The following is a 16,458-nucleotide window of genomic DNA, read 5'->3' on the forward strand; positions in this document are numbered from 1 at the left end:
TGTTCAGGAATCCTCTGAGTTCACTGTGAGTAAGCAACACAGACTAATATTAAATTTAGTTCAGACCTTAATGGAGAAAAATAATTCTTTATCATGTTCATGAAAGTTTTGAAAGAGAGACCATTGAGGAAATGCTGACCTTGAAAAAGATCAGGGTTGGTGATTTTTTGAGAATTGTCTCTGGGAAAAAGTTGCTTAAACTGTTATGATCAGGCATAGGACACAGTAAAAATTGTGCTGTAGCAGTCGATAGATCTTCTCCCTCTTGTGTATTCAGAACAGAATCACACCATTCTTTTTAATTCGTCTGAACACCTGTTTCCCTTGTAGAGGCAATACTTTAGTGGAAACATGAGCTGGATTATTTTCTAGCAAATGCAGCAACAGGTTGGTTAACAGCTAGTTCTAACTTGCAGGGCCATGCACAAGAGTTGTGAAAGAGGAGCATTAATGTCATCTAAATGTCTGCTTAGCATGGCAGTTTGTAGAGCTAGATGGCAAGTGCAGAAAAATGTCTTCAGGAATACTTTTGCCAAAAATGTTTCACTGCAACTGATTTTCTTTGAAAAAATTTGACCACCATAAACTGGCTGAAAAACAAACAAAAAAAAATGCCAGTGCAAATACCAAAATCATAATTTTTCCTCAGTTTTGAAAGTCCTAGTTCTAGCACAGGAGTGAGGAACCTTTCGGAGGCAGAGTGCTGAAATTTGACCTTTTGACCTCTGGGAACAATCTGAGCGCCAGTGATACCTTTTAAAGTCACTAATAATCCAATTTACAACAGCTTCATTAATACATAAATCAAGAAGCATTTCTTTAGCATTTAGAAGATGGATTGTAGCATTAGCTGTTCTTTTGTTAATCCACAGGCGGCCTGGCTTTAAGCATGCTCCCGGATGCATGGGGGTGGAGGACTGGGACTGAGCTCCAGCCTTGCGTGCAGATGAAAATAGGCTCGCTTGCAACTCTTGGCACCTGTTCTGGGGGGGAATAGGGTGCTGACACCTGATCTAGCACTTCATAAATTAGTAAACTTTATAAACTTGTAAATCAGCAGAGTGAAATGCCATACTGCGTACTACAGGGGCCCAACAAGTTCATTGACCATGTGTCTGGTAAAGAACCTTTGATAACAATGGGGACAATACATAATGAGAATGCTAGGCTTAATTTTGAGAGCAGAATATTTACTATTGGCAGTGGGTTGCATGCCAGAAAGAATCCAGCTTGATTCTCAAAAGTAAATTTACAAATCATGTTTAATTTAACATATATTAGACATCTTTGCACACAATCACGAGATTCCCTTGGACTTGAATCAGTGTAACATACAAGACTAGGAGTGGGAAGATGCAAGGTAATGTGGGAGATGTCTTGAGGATTTTTTAAAATTTTTTGTTATATCCTTTTGCTAATTCCTTTTTTTCTTTTCAACACTGAGTGAGCTACGCCATTAGCTTGTCTAGATGTAAAAAAATGTTAAGACTAAGGAATAGACTGATAAGGCAGTGTGGGCAATCTAGGAAAAGAACAGAAAGAGCTTGTAGATCACTACCTTGCTTTGTCTATTATCACACAATCACAGCAGTTTAGTAAGGGAAAAGATCTAGGGAATTATCTATTCTACTGCTAATGCGAGTTATCCTCTTCGACTTATACAGGTTGAATGGCTCTAAACTAGAATTCTGTCTCATCTGACAAATTCTGGAATCCGGCATGATTTTAGTTAGCTGGATGACCACGTACCACATGTGGCTAAGTTTCCTCTGGTCCCATAAAGCTTGTTTACAGCCACCAGTCCTGGCTTTCAGTGTTCTGTGCTGTTATTTAGCTGTAATTTACCCCTAAGCGTTTTTTAAGAGCCCAATAAGCAGTGCAAGTGTTCGTCATGCGCTGGAAAATATTGACCTCCTATCGTCTGACAAATTCTCTCATCCAGCAGTGGACAGGTCCCAAGGGTGCCAGAAAAGAGGTTCAGCCTAAAAATATTATATATTATATATACAGCACAATGTTTATTATCCAGCATCCCGAGGGAAACTAAGATATAGCCTAATACAGGTACTACCAGGCTATGTCTACACTAGCCCCAGAACTTTGAAAGGGACGTGATAATGAACCTAACCGAAAGATGCTAATAAGGCACTACCATGAATATGCAACACCTCATTAGCACAATTGCGACCGTGGCTCTTCGAAAGTGCCCCTTTTGATCGCACGCAGCTCGTCTACATGGGGTCCTTTTTGAAAGGACCCTGCACACTTTAAAATCCCCTTATTCCTATAACCAAATAGGAATAAGGGGATTTCGAAGTGTGCAGGGTCCTTTCAAAAAGGACCCCATGTAGACGAGCTGCGTGCAATCAAAAGGGGCACTTTTGAAGTGTCACAGCTGCCATTATGCTAATGAAACACTGCGTATTCATGGAAGCACCTCAGTAGCATCTTTCAACAACAAGTCCTGCGGCACCTTATAAACACACAGCTATTTTGGAGCATTAGCTTTCATGGGCAAAGACCGCTCTGTCAGATGCATGAGTGGGGGTCCCCCCCCCCAGAACCCCCACTCATGCATCTGATGAAGCCAATCCTTGCCCATGCAAGCTTATGCTCCAAAACACCTGTTAGTCTACAAGGTGCCACAGGGCTTCTTGTTGTTTTTGAAGATACAGACCAACTTGGCTACCCCTTGATAGTCATCCTTACTATTATTTAAATCCTTCTCTCCTTTCAGGAGTTCTCTGCCAACAGCACAGTGGCTTCAACACAGGGGAAAAGTTTTGTCATTTTTATAAACACAAAATATTAGGTCTCTAGTTTCAATAACTTGGAGTGTAAAGTGAAGTGTGTAGATGATCATGGTCCTCCTGCTCCAGCCTGAAGTTTCATGTTTTCTTCATAGTCTGGACTGGAAAGGCTGCAGGTAAATAAGTCAAATGAGATATGCTTACACAGCAATTAAACTCCCCGGCTGGCCCGGGTCTACTGACTCAGGCTTGTGCGGCTTGGGATGTTTGGCTGTAAAATTTCTGTGTAAACATTTAGTCTTGGGCTGGAGCCCAAACTCTGGGATTCTGTGTGGGAGGAGATTTATTATTCTCTATTTTGCTGTCAAGATAAAAATGGGAACATCCTAACTTTCCCTGAAAGGAGGGCTTATTCTTTCATAAGGTAAACAACATCCGTGGGACCTCTGAAAGCTCTTAAGTATATCACAGAGTGCAGCTAATCTATAAAATGTTAATGATGGACAAAGCACACACAATAAACCCATGTGGTTTTCATAAATGAATCAGAACATTGATCCCCACTCCATCGAGGCAAACTTAGTCCTCTATCCCCCATTGCAAAAGAGGTGTGTAAAGCACCAACAATATCCTTTTTCTGCCCTCCAACTGCACAGAGATCCACTACATACAGTTGCAGTAAACGTACTGAGAGAAATAAAGAAGGAATTAGTGCTCGTGTAACATTTTAGAGAAGAGCACCGCATGCACTAACTAAATAAGCCCTGAAGCGCAACTATGAACTGAGAAAATGTTAGTATCCCACTGTTACAGACAGGGAAACAGACACAGAAAAGGAAGGAAGACTGACTGCCCAAGAACATGCAGATGTCAATGGCAGATCCAGGATCTCAGTTGCTCCTGGTTTCCAGACCTGTGCTTGGGCCACCACACAACTAAAGCAGTTATAAATATTTTTGCTGCCTGTATTAGTCACATTTGACCTAATCTCAGAGATGCTTGGCTGCACCAGCATTAGGTCTATGTCCTGCAGTGAGCAGCATAACACTGAGTATGCCAGTGACTAGCAGCTGCCCTAGTTTAGTAACAATATTTGAAACAGCATTTTCTCAGCCAGGACACTTGACTTTATTAAAGATCCTCAAAATGTGCTGGTCTGTGGAAGTTAGCATCTGGGCATCTACTTCTTGTTCCACGCTAATCAATTTTAGTTAGCAATAATGTGACCAATTGCATACTTCTAGTGGATACCTCTTAATTTCTTGGCAAACTCTGATTAGAGAAGACCAAGGTGGGGTTACAAATTCCCTTGCAAAGGCCTGGACTGAAATGCATTAAGAACACAGTTCTGTCAGAGTTTTTCTAGGCTATTTTCCAGCATTCCATGAAGGACCCTTTTTACACAAAAGGAGCATGGGGATACATTTATAGCTCTTAGAAAAATATCTGGGCTTTTTGACATGGCTTGTTGGCACAATATGCAGTGCAGCTCTTAAACGTCATCTGTAGCATGTAAACTCCAACATGAACACACCTGAATGACAGAAGTACAGTTCTACTTTCTTTGGGAAAGCCTGAGAGGAAAAACAAAACTTGATTTCATAGATTTAGAGACTGTACTGCAAAATATTTTTTGTAAGTAATGCCATCTGTGGAGAATGAAATATTCAGCCCACTCTGGAGAGGAAACTGAGAAAGACAGGTTTTTATTTTACTTCTTAAAAAAGCTGAGGCTTACAACACTTCAGTAATACAGTACCCTAAACATACAGGGAGAATATGAAACACAAACTAAGAAAACATTGTGCAGAGATTATGAGATAATTCTTTATATAGCTGAACAATTCACTAACCACCTGTATCTATTCTTCAGATTCAGCTTATTTTTGAAGAATTTTATTTTATTATCTCCATATCTACCCTATTGCAATCAGACTAAGCAATTGCACTCTCCTTCCCCATGAAACAAGCACAATTTATTGATTTTCTAAAAGATGCAACATCTTAATATGACATCTTAAGGTTAATACAACAAAAGGTGCACTGCGAATCTTTTAAAGGAAGTACGTGAAATCTAATCCATTTCAATATAAAGTGGAGCATGTTGTGCAAAAGGGCTCCATTCTCATTGCCCAGCGTGCACTCACAGCCTACAGGGATATGCACCCATGAAGTTAAAAGGGCAGATACCTTCTATGTATCCCTATTCCTGTAAGTGCCAGCATTTAGATTGTGGCCAGAAGAAATATTGAACTAGGAGCTTTGGAGTCTTCTCCCAGACAACAGTGATGTTGCCCATCCAATTTCCTGCAGTTTAGAATATTAAAGCACTTCAAAATGATGACTAGAGGACTAGAGCTAGAGGAGCATTATAAGGATACAAACCAGTGAGTACAAGAATGATGGTAGCGAGATTCAAAGTAAAACTGTTCAATATCTTGGTCAGTCAGGTGTATGCACCCATGTCAGACAGTACAGAGGAAGAGACTGAGCTATTCTATAAAGACTTGACAAAGACACTAAAGGAGATACTGAAGAGAGATATGTTGCTCATTGCAGGAGACTAGAATGTGAAGGTCAGAACAGATAATGAAGGTTGGGAGAGAGTCATGGGAAAGTTTGGATACGGAAAAAGAAACGAATAAGGCAAGAAACTACTAGAGTTTGCTATGGAGCATGTGATGGTGATCTGGAACACAAGATTCCAAGAAAGGACTGTAGGAAGTGGACATAATGATCATATGATGGGAAGCCCAAGAATATGATAGATATGATCTTGATAAGAAGATGGGTAACATCAGTACAGCAGTGCCAAACTTTCTAAGGACTGGCTATAGACTTGGATCACAGTCTAGTGATCATGAACATCAAGATAAAACTCAACAGAAAATATAAGACACGGTTTAAGAAAAGAAAAGAAGAGACAGGGTGAGGCTAGATGAGGAAAAAATAGGGCATGCATTCAGAGCAGCACTTGAAGAGAAGATCAGGAATGCAGGCACAGAGAAAGACCTAGATAAGAGAGTTTAAATGATACCCACAGCAATAGAAGAGGCAATTGAGCAGATGGTGCTGGAAGAAGAGAAGATGAATAAAAAGTGGATTACACAGGAGACACTGAAGTTGGTCAAGAGAAGAGAGTGCTGAAGATCAGAAGGATGTTTCTGAGAGGGCAGAACAGCAGTGTAGAGTGAAATGCAGTGAGGGAAGGAAAGTAGTCAGAATGGATAAGGTGAAATAGTTAGAGGAGCTTTGTGAAGATATAGAGAACGTTCAAGAGTTGTTGTTATAGAAAGATCCTTACAAAAGAATGGATGCAGAAAATCACCAATGAGGAATTATATAGGAAGATACAGCCAAAAGAGAACCTACTGCAGAAGGTTATACAATGGAAGTTACAGCTAATCGGTCATATCTGCAGAATGAACGACAAACAAAAGTCAAGACCCTGGTATGCAACATAACGGATGGTTCAAATAGGAGACGCAGACCCCACAGAGAATGGGTAGATGGCATAGTAGATTGGTGGGGAGCTAGTCTCCAGAAACTAAGCTACTCTGCACTGGACAGGGAAATATGGAAGGAAATAGCAAGGGAGGCATTGGTCACCAACAGGTGCTGAGTCCATGGTTGTTGATGATGATGTTTGTTGTTTGTTTTAATTCTGATTTCTTCTCAGTTGTTCTTTAACAACTATTTGTGTGAAAGATTGTATTGTGGAATTTGTTTGGCTTTAAAACAAACTGACCTACTTGAAATCCTGAAATGTGAATTTCTCTTCTCACTGTATACACAGAAAAAGTAGAGCATGAGTACTTCAGGGCAAGCTTTCCCACATAGCACTGCCTGCAGTTTCCAGCTCTTCTTCTGCAGGGCTTACCTCACTGGGCATGACCTTTGTCTCCATGCACACTCAGTCCTCTTGAGTTGGAACAATGGGAGTTTTTGGGCACACAACATGCTTGAAAGTCCAGCCCAATAGAGGTTGTGAAGGTTTATCTGTCACCTGTCACAGACCATGTGATTACTAACATTACCATATTAATGTAATTAATGTCACTAGGACACCTGAGGAAGAACTAAAGTGTCAAAGAACAATGGTGACAGAAAGAAATGAAAAGTCGGTGTACACATAGTATACAGGTTGTTATATATACTTATACCTACACTGACTTTAGATAGTGTAGGCTAGCAACCATCATTTGCTCTAAACTCGTTGCATCTACTTGAGCTGATCAATGTGGCTGAGGAGAGAATTTCTTACCTCATCCAGATCAAATTTTCACATGGCTGTTTGCTCAGTTAATTAAAATCCTTTCATCTTCCTGGTTAAGGGCAGGTCTGTGCAGCAGATATGGTATCAAAACAGATGTTTGTAAAATATTACAGCAGCAGGATGGTCACTCTAACCTCTCCGCCTCTTGGAAGTTCTATTCTGTTTACAGTCTCACTAGCTTCATATCAAGCTTGGTAAATATTATCTTCCCTTTGGCTGCTTTTTTGCACATTTCTTGGTAAAAGCTATGTACTTTTTAAAAGCTCAGCAGGTCTACCTGTTATATGCAGTCTTTTAAAAATATGGGGGGAAACCTCACTTAATTATGAAATTCATGTCACGATTTAAAATGTGCTTTTGTCCTGTAAGTTCTGACCTTATCGGTACAGAGCTCCTACTAAAACAGCAGCCAAGGTGTAACAGGAAAAAGGATTGCGAGGATAAGTCTGCTAAGGGAAGAACAGATGCAAAATGTAGTCTCTTGTCGCTGATCTTTTGATGTGTGAAGCTTTTGCTCTTTTGTTAGTCTTCTAGTGGTTATGTAGTCTTTGGGTTTCACTGGGAAAAGAAGTTGAGAAATCTTAAAAGAAGCAACTTCTGGATTTTCTGAGCTTTCTGAAACAGAAGTGTCTGGAAATAATATAAATAAAGCTGCTATGATACCGTCACCACTTTGCTTTTTTATAGAAGCTTTTGATCACAGATCTCAAAATGCATTAAAAAAAAGGTACCATCGTTTCCATTTTAGAGATGGGCTATCAAGGTAGAGAGCAGCCAAGTGACTTGCCCAAGGTAACCCAGCAGACCAGCAGCAGAACTGCAAATAGAACTCCATAGGTGCCTGATTCCTGAGCCAAATATATTTTCATAAGAATCAAAACTTTTGGACACAAGAGCCCATGAAAACATATTAATGACTTGAGGTCTGTGCCAGTACATCAAAGCTTAGCCACTGATTCTTTCCTCTTTGTTACACTCCAGTAAGTTCTGCTCCAGGACACTTCTCCCTCTGTCACCACTGAGTTCTTCAGTCACCTCTTCCTCTGACCTCCCAATAAGGCAACAGAAGAGCTCTTCACTGCCTACCTCACAGACTAGTAGCGTTGTGCTGCAGGCTGGATCAGCCTCTGTGTTGAGCACTGCTCTCAGCTGAATTACAATGACTTCTTCCAGAAGACAAGATTGGTAGAGTAATACAAAACTAAACCAACTCCAGGCCAGCCAGATGTAATAAAATATAGAGCTCTATCTTTATTTGGAACATAGGAAAATACGCATTAATTAAGCAGAATACATTGCGGCATTCATAAAAACAATGATCATTAGCATAAAGTCAACAAAGTACAGGAAACCAGAGTTGACAAACCCTCCCTGAAAAGATTTTAAATGGGAAATTTCATTATTTTTATTTTTGTTAATAACATTGACTATTGATAACATTTTCAGACATGCCAAAGTGACTGCGGAGCCTAATTTCCACTGAGTTCCAGGAAAATTCAGTCTTCAAAGCATCTTATTTACTTTTAAAAATGGTACTTTAGACTTCTCAATCACACAGGCACTTTCAGAAACATTACCCTACGTCTTCATGGAGAGACTGTGCATTGGACCACTCATTGTGATCAGGTCATATTCTCTTCCCATTCACGAGACTCATAATATTGTCAGGGCAACTACAGGAATTGTATCCATAGAAAGCAGCATTAGGAACATATGTTAGTTATATTGTAATGAGCTCTCCACAGACAACAGACCAGGAAGCAGGGTGTTAGGTCCAGGTGTTTCCCCCTTGCTGCCCGCAGGACAAAGTGGCACGCTGTGTAGATCATCATCTTGCAGGAAGGGTTATAGTCAACATGACTGGAGAGAGGTGCCAATTGACTGAGTGCACTGAGTACCATCATACACCAAAATGCTAAATCAATGTCAGCATAGCCACGCAGAGAGGCAATGAGGCCATCTCGCTCACCAGCTCTCACCCGTCCTTCTCCAGCCATTTCCAAAAGGAGAACAAAGGCTTAATGCTTCCCTCTTAAAACTCCTGGGAATGAATGAAGCCTGCAGCCCTGACCCTCAAATGAAGGAATGAAATAATCACAGGCTGAGATACCTGCTGCTTACCAAAAAGAGGGTGACTCCAAACAAACTGTGCACACACTGTGTACCACCCCGCTTTGGCCCTTCCTAGGGTTTGCACCGATGCTCCTAGGACTTCTGCAGTGAAAAACCCATATGTTCCTATCCTCCATTCCCACTGACCTACAGAGATACATGACCTCTTTTATGCTTTGGATTGGAACTAAAGGAACCAAGCTGCCTGCATGAGTCAGCAGATGTAACTTTGCCTCTTCATGCAGGATTCTACCACTGGATACCAACAGGAGCCAGCAAAAGAGCTCTGAAATAAACTGCGAAGTCTCAGAAGTCTTCATCCTAGGTTAGCAGAAGTAGGAAGAAAAGGAACACGGATTTGTCATAGAGAGGAAAGGAGCCAAGATGCACCGGATGCAGAGAACTACCACTAGGAGCGGCATCAAATGGGGGTGAACTTGGGGTATGCATCTCTATTTTGGATGTTCATCAAAACTAAATGCCTGAACCTTACCAGGGTTATAGCACTACAACTAACTTAGAGATAAAGTAACTTTTTACACATCTCTTGAAGATAAGATATATTTTGAAGTAGTTCACATAACCACGTTGGAGTGATCAATTATACCTCTCGTGTTTTACAAACTGTGCTTTTGTTATTGAAAAATGCCACCATACTTACTGATTGTACGGAGATGTTACTACTCCCACCCCACAAAGTTACCTACTTACCCAGAAAAGCAAAAAAGCTAGTAACAATGACTCAGTCATTCAATTAGCTAGCTTCCCAAGAGCAGTATTTGTAGAACAAAAAGGTAACATGGTACTCAAACTATTTGTGTATTTATCTAGCCTATTATAAAAAACTATTACTTTTTAGATGTGGTCAAAGCCACACTTTTTATTTTAGAGTATTAAATGTTTACTATCAATCAATGATAGTGTGTCTTTATAGCCACAGGAGGTACATTCCCCAAGATTAAAACCACAGTGCACATTTTTACATGAAAGTGCTTTGTAAGAAGGCTTAAGAAGCACAAAGGAGCACTGTGTAGTAAACCATGCAGTGGAGTGTTACAAAAGGCTTGTTAAAGAAACAGTTGGAGCTATCAAGTTACAGAATGAGTACCACGATGATAAATCTTACAAAAACATTGGCTTGAAGGAAAGCTACTCAAGCTGTCCAACAGTGATGAGGGAGCTTCCTCACACTGGTGACCCTTAGCAAACCATGTTTGGACTTGAAAATTTCCTTCATAATAAAAGCTTTGTAGTTATAAAACACCTTTCATCTGAGGACCTCAAAAGGCTTTACGAAACTGACTTAGCCATGTTTTATGAATGGGGAAGCTGAGTCACTGAAAAACTAAGGTGGTCCGTGTCCTTACACTTCTACCACACTTGTGCCATTTCTCTTTTTATTTTAACATTCATTTTGGACCATTCCATTGCCTACTCTTCACTGGTCCTTAAGGAACAGGTCAACCTGAAAAGGGCCTTTTGAGGTAATCATGCAAATATTCTCAATATGCTGTTTTCACAGAACCTTTTGAAGCTATCTTGCCCCAGCCTTTTTGCTTCCCAAACTGATAATCTGACATTTTATCTGCTTCTCATGACAGCTTGTACCTCTTCCTCTTTCTATCTACCATCTAAATCGCTCTCCTGATTCTTTATCAAATCCTCCTGCTGCTCTGCCATCTCTTCTCAGACCTGCAACTCCCCCACCCCTTTAAGATATACTCATTATGGTGTGTGGGCTGCTTCTGTTTGACCCTGAGCACTTTCAGTCTCACTTTTCATGAAGAGCCAGTGTCTGATGTGCCCCAAATCACACTGCCAGCGGAAAGGAGCAAACCAAGCTTTCACAGAAGCCGAATGTCTTTAAGAGGTAGTGGGGAAAAACCTCTTGAGCCTAAGACAGGATTTCTGAAGGACAGAGTCCTGACAGAGTCAGAGATTGGAGGAAGGGTGGGGTAAGGTGAAAGCCTGGGAGGAGGTAGATTGCTCACCTTACAGAGATATGATTCCAGGTTATTCTCAGTTTGATTTAAGGGATAACCTAACCTAAGCATGATACCATGCATCAGAATGTAATAAAGCTCAAAATGTGCTAGATTCTTTTCAGATACAGCATCCCTATACTGAAGAATTTACACTAATAAAGGCAACATTCCAATACACTTAAATCTCTCAGATAGCAAACACAATTCTTTCATTTGGATACAATGTATTCCAGGGGAAAAAAAAAGAAACTTCACAATTGCTTTTTTTCCACCTGCTGCTGTGAGGTTCCCACATCAGCAATGAACATTGCTTGAGACAGATGCATGGACAGAGACCTTTGTCAGGCAGTTAGGAATGCTTTTCCCTTTTATCTCAATGAGATCTTTATCGACACTGAAGTCAGCTGGATAATTTAAAATAGTACTCTTCAGTGGGTAGCATAATACTCACAGTTCTGGTGTTGGTCATGTACATTTTGTTTATAGAAGTCTTCTGAAGCTACTGATTTCTTCTCTAAGGAAGGTAAGATTCTTTTAAACAGACACAGGCCTGAGTTAAGGAAACTCCCATGAGAACTCAGTTCCTATTTCTCTTGCCCTGCCCTGCTCTGCCCAGCCGAACCAGTGGGCCAGGCACGCACAATCTCTCCCCAGTTAAACCCAGCTACAGTGGACCCTCTTACAGCCCAGGAATCCAGAGGTAGAAACACCTTGATGCTCAGTTATTCCCAGATTTGTGTGACATTTCATGCACACTACTGCCTCCTGCCCTCAGGACGCGTGAGGAATTACAGCTGATGGGAACCCTCTAGTTCACTCCCACCAGCAGCGTCTTCTATGTGCAAATTGGGCTCTGTTAGGTCCAGTGGCATCTATAGACCTAGTGGTACCCAGCAGCACTGCAACCCATTTTTGTGGAGAAAAGGAAATTCAGTAAAAATCTGCATTGTGGAATGGTGCAGAATTCCCCCAGGAGTAATAAAAAAATAATGGAGCGTTATTACTGAGGGTGTGAATTAATAGAATGTCAATGTGTTCCTTAACATAGTACATTAGTAGTCACTGTGCTGTGATAACCATCCTATCCATTTGGTCTTGTTTACAAATTTTAAATTTAGAAAGAAGTCTGCATTCATTCAAAGCTTTCAGAGGCTGCTTACAATATTATCCATAAGAGTTACCACCCTTACCTGACATTTATCCCTCCATCACATACCCATTATTATACGCTGATTAAAAACACACATATAGAAAAAAGGAAATAGAACAATATATTCATTAACTAGATACATTTTTCTTTCACTAAAATATATATGCTAAGCAGTTTTTGCAAAGGACTTCTATAGTTCATTCAAATAATTTCTTCAACATATCTACTAGAAAAAAGACTTCCAAGAAAAACTTCAGAAATCTTAAGCTGATAGTATTTCAGAAAATGGCACTGGAGTACTGAGGATTTCCAGGAGAATTTTTAATGGAAACATTTCCAACAAAAAATGTAGCTTTTACAGAAAAGACACTGTGGGCTGTATTTGAGTTGACAGTGGCTCATTTCAGAGAAGTAATAAAATTTTCATTGGCGGTATTTCCTCTAATAGATACGATATTGGCCTTTATAATGGCTAACTACAAATCATGCAAGAAGTGGGATAAGATGGAAAATATTTAATATGCAATATCAAATGACATACATTCATTTTCTTGGAGGCTGTAAGTTCTTCTATCACTTTAATGTCAAAATTCAGCAGTTCTTTCTCTCCGAAAATCATGACAGAGAGTTAATAGGAATAAACACTGGGGAGGTCTGACATGTAACAGATGTAAATTTGTGCAAAGAAACAAATGGTATATCTTGTGATGATGCAGAGTTTAAAATATGGTGCCCATGAAAGGCTTACTGGAATTAATTCTGCAGCAACTAAGGGAAACTGTATTTCATATGGAATACACAGCAAAGTAAAGATGTTCGGGGAGAAAAAAATTCAGTTTCAGGAGATGACTGAATGCAGGAGGCACTGAATTATTTATAGCACTGGATTCAAGACTCACTTACAACATGTAGTACAAAGTGCTCATTATAGCCCATAATCCAACCAGGATAAAAATACTGGACAGCATTTTGGCTCCTTAGCGTGTGTATGGTCACTGCCATTAGAGCCACAAAAACTGTGCTTAACGATGACGGGTTCACCAAGGGTCAGATGCATGAAGGCTCATGTTTCACTTTCAAAGAAAACAAACCTGGTCACTGCGCACCTCTCTACCATCTCCACACACTGTTTTGTACATGGCGAGAGCTGACTATAAACACCACTACTCTGACACGGCTTTTTTCTCTCTTTACGTCTTTTATTAGTGATTGATCTATTTGCAGAATGGGTATTGCCGCATGACACAATCAATAATCACGGGATATACAAAACGGCCATCCTACAGATTGGTTTGCAGATGTGAGTGACGTAAGAATAAATTTGAATATTGATTAGGCTAAGTCAGTCACACCAGAGCAATGGACTGGACTAAAACTAAGTCCTTTCCAATGCTCCCACGATATGGCGTCACGGACAGGATGTGTGACGTTAGACGCTGCGTGTTGCCCCTGGAAGAACGGTCAGGTTCAGGGCAGAGAACTGAGCCACTTAATATTTCACGCCCAAGAAAAGGGAGACAAAAATGAGTATACCTTTGCATTTGAGGGTAGTGAGACCGTAAGGAGTACAATAGAAAAGGTCACGTGGTCTGGGCTGGCTTGCCTAATCAGCTGCCACCAGAACCTAACATTCTACCCAATCGATAAAGAACCACAAAGAGTAGAATATAATAAGAAGCCCCAAGCAGGGACACCTGAAGAGACTCTGCAACAAATTAAAGAAATGATAAAGAAAAGTGGGATAGATTATTCTATCCTAAAAACCTCTACTCTACTTAGGCCTGGAGCTAGGGGGACCACCATCTTAAATGAATGGAAAGGGGCCTTAGCAGGTGCAGGGACAAGGGGCCTGTTCGGCCGAACTAACTACAATACAAAAGTTATAGCCGGGACCCTCCTTAATTGTTTAGTGGAGACTCTTAACAAGTTTACTAGGTTGGAGTCCACATTAGACAAGACTCTGTGTATAGCTGGGAGTGAGACATCCTCCCTCAGCACAATGAAACCAACCCAAAATGTCAGTGAACAAGTTGAAGCTTGCCCTGTCACTGTGCTAAAACGTGTCACAGATGTAGCAGGCAATGTTAGTAGCACAATAACAGATAGAAGCAGGACACAAGCGGAGATGAAGTCCTTAATGGACGACACCCGCAGAAAAGACAAAGAACCAATCATGGTATGGTTGGGAAGACTGATATTAGAATATGGTCAGGAATGGATAGACCAGCGAGAAGCCTATTATCTGGCCCGAAACTCTAGCTGGCGTGGTGGCGCGGGATCCACCACGGAGATAGACCTTAATATGCGTTGGCCCATCCTGATCCCAAGTCTCGCTTTGCTGGTAATTAAATCCACTTGGCAAGCATATTCGCTCCCTCAGGGGACGATTACTACCACTAAGGACCTAATTAGGGCCATAGCTGGGGTAACAGTGGCCAGCTGGAGGCCAGAGCAGGGAGGACCGGTAGGGCTTAATGCAGAGGATGCAGCACGCCCCAATTTTTTCTGTTACATTTATGATTACTCTAGGGTACCAGTTTCCAACCTAGCTATAGAGGCAGGAGCGTCGGGGCTCCCTTATAAATCCCCGACTATAAAGATCTGGCTACAGTCAGTAGAAGGGAGACCAATAGGAGCCCTCTACGATGTAGAGGGAGAGCTGCCAGTAACCTTCCAGCAGGGAGACCAGTATGACGGGTTTAATCATGATAAGCCCATTAAAAACCCTGACAACAAAAATGTAAAAAACCAGGCATACCCAGTGGATACTAAGCCCAGATACCCAAGAGAGGAGCAAAACAGACAACAAAAACCATGGTTCAGGTTTAGGCCCAGATTCTCCCAACAGGAGAAGGAGAAGGGAAAGAAGTCTGGGGAGGAAGAAGAAGCATCTGTTGTGACAAAGTACAGGCAGGCTATCACCAGATACCTGTTTAATAAGGGAAAAGATCTTTCTGACATGCAGGGCAAATCAGATGCCCAACTTGAGAAGCAGGCAATAGAGTTAGGGTGGCGCCCGGAATGGTGGTCATACAGCTCTAGCGGGCCTAGACGACCAGCCCCCTCCTCACCAAAAAACGCCTAACAGTCCTCGGGTGGTGCCGCTCCCGGGGACGTAAGAAAAAGCGGCAAAAAGCAACAAATGCCCTGGTCAAGCATAACAATATTAAAGAGTTAACAGATACCAGACCTTATGTCACTTTGTTAGATGAAACAGATCAGTCCCACCAATTTCTAATAGACACAGGAGCCCAAATAAATGTCATCTCCCCTGACGTCACCCATAAAACAACAAACACAAAGTTGTGGGTACAAGGGGTAAATGAATTAAAAGAAGCCCCAGTAGTAAAAGTCACTTTAAAGCTACCAGACGGGGAAAGGAAAAGAACAAGGGCTATATTGGGCGCCCGAAACTTGACTGGAGTGGACTCCATCCGGGAATTTCAATTGCAGCACATCTTGTCAACACTCCCGGTGGAGATTACTGCTTCAAAATTATCAAATGTACACACACCTCAATTAACAAATCCCCAAAATTGGAAATCTAATGTAATCCCAACCAAAGGGAAAGATGCCATAGAAGCTATAAATACCCTCCTAAAAGACCTAACAAAGGAGGATAAAATAGCCAGAATCTATGAAACCAAATACATCAGTAGTGCCTGGGGGATTCTAAAACCCGGTTCAGAGCCTAGTAACAAGAAATATAGAATGGTCATAGATTACCGTAAGGCCAATGACCATATTGCTGAAACACCCTACGTCATAAAGTGGGACAGACCACATATACAGGAAGTTATCAGCAACAAAAACTATCTTTGGGGGTGCACATTGGACCTCAAAGATATGTTTTATCAGGTACCCATGCATGACCCGCAGGGTGTCCTAAATTTTCAATTCAATGGGCAGATGTTCCGGTGGAAGGTTCTTCCCCAGGGATATAAAAACTCACCAGCAGTCGCTACACAACATTTAGCTAAAACGCTAGAAAAGGTGGTTGTCCCTCAAAATTGTGAGGTGATGTATTATGTGGATGATGTTGCCATAGTGGGGAAAGAGGAGCACGCTGTCAAAAAGCTTACCCAAGAGGTAATTACCCAGCTAAAAGCAGATGGCTGGAGAATAAATGAGGAAAAGTCTCAGTTAGCCCCCAAAACTGAGTTTAGTTTCCTAGGAATTAAAACA

At 41.2% G+C, this 16,458-nt stretch overlaps 1 protein-coding gene across 1 annotated transcript in view; it reads right to left on the reverse strand.

Annotated features, from left to right (window-relative positions):
* Positions 1–16,458, reverse strand: part of ARHGAP24 (Rho GTPase activating protein 24) — a 346,470-nt gene that overhangs the window by 128,496 nt on the left and 201,516 nt on the right. The window lies entirely within an intron of this gene.

Source organism: Carettochelys insculpta, chromosome 4, assembly GCF_033958435.1.
Source record: "Carettochelys insculpta isolate YL-2023 chromosome 4, ASM3395843v1, whole genome shotgun sequence".
Taxonomy (NCBI): Eukaryota; Metazoa; Chordata; order Testudines; family Carettochelyidae; genus Carettochelys; species Carettochelys insculpta.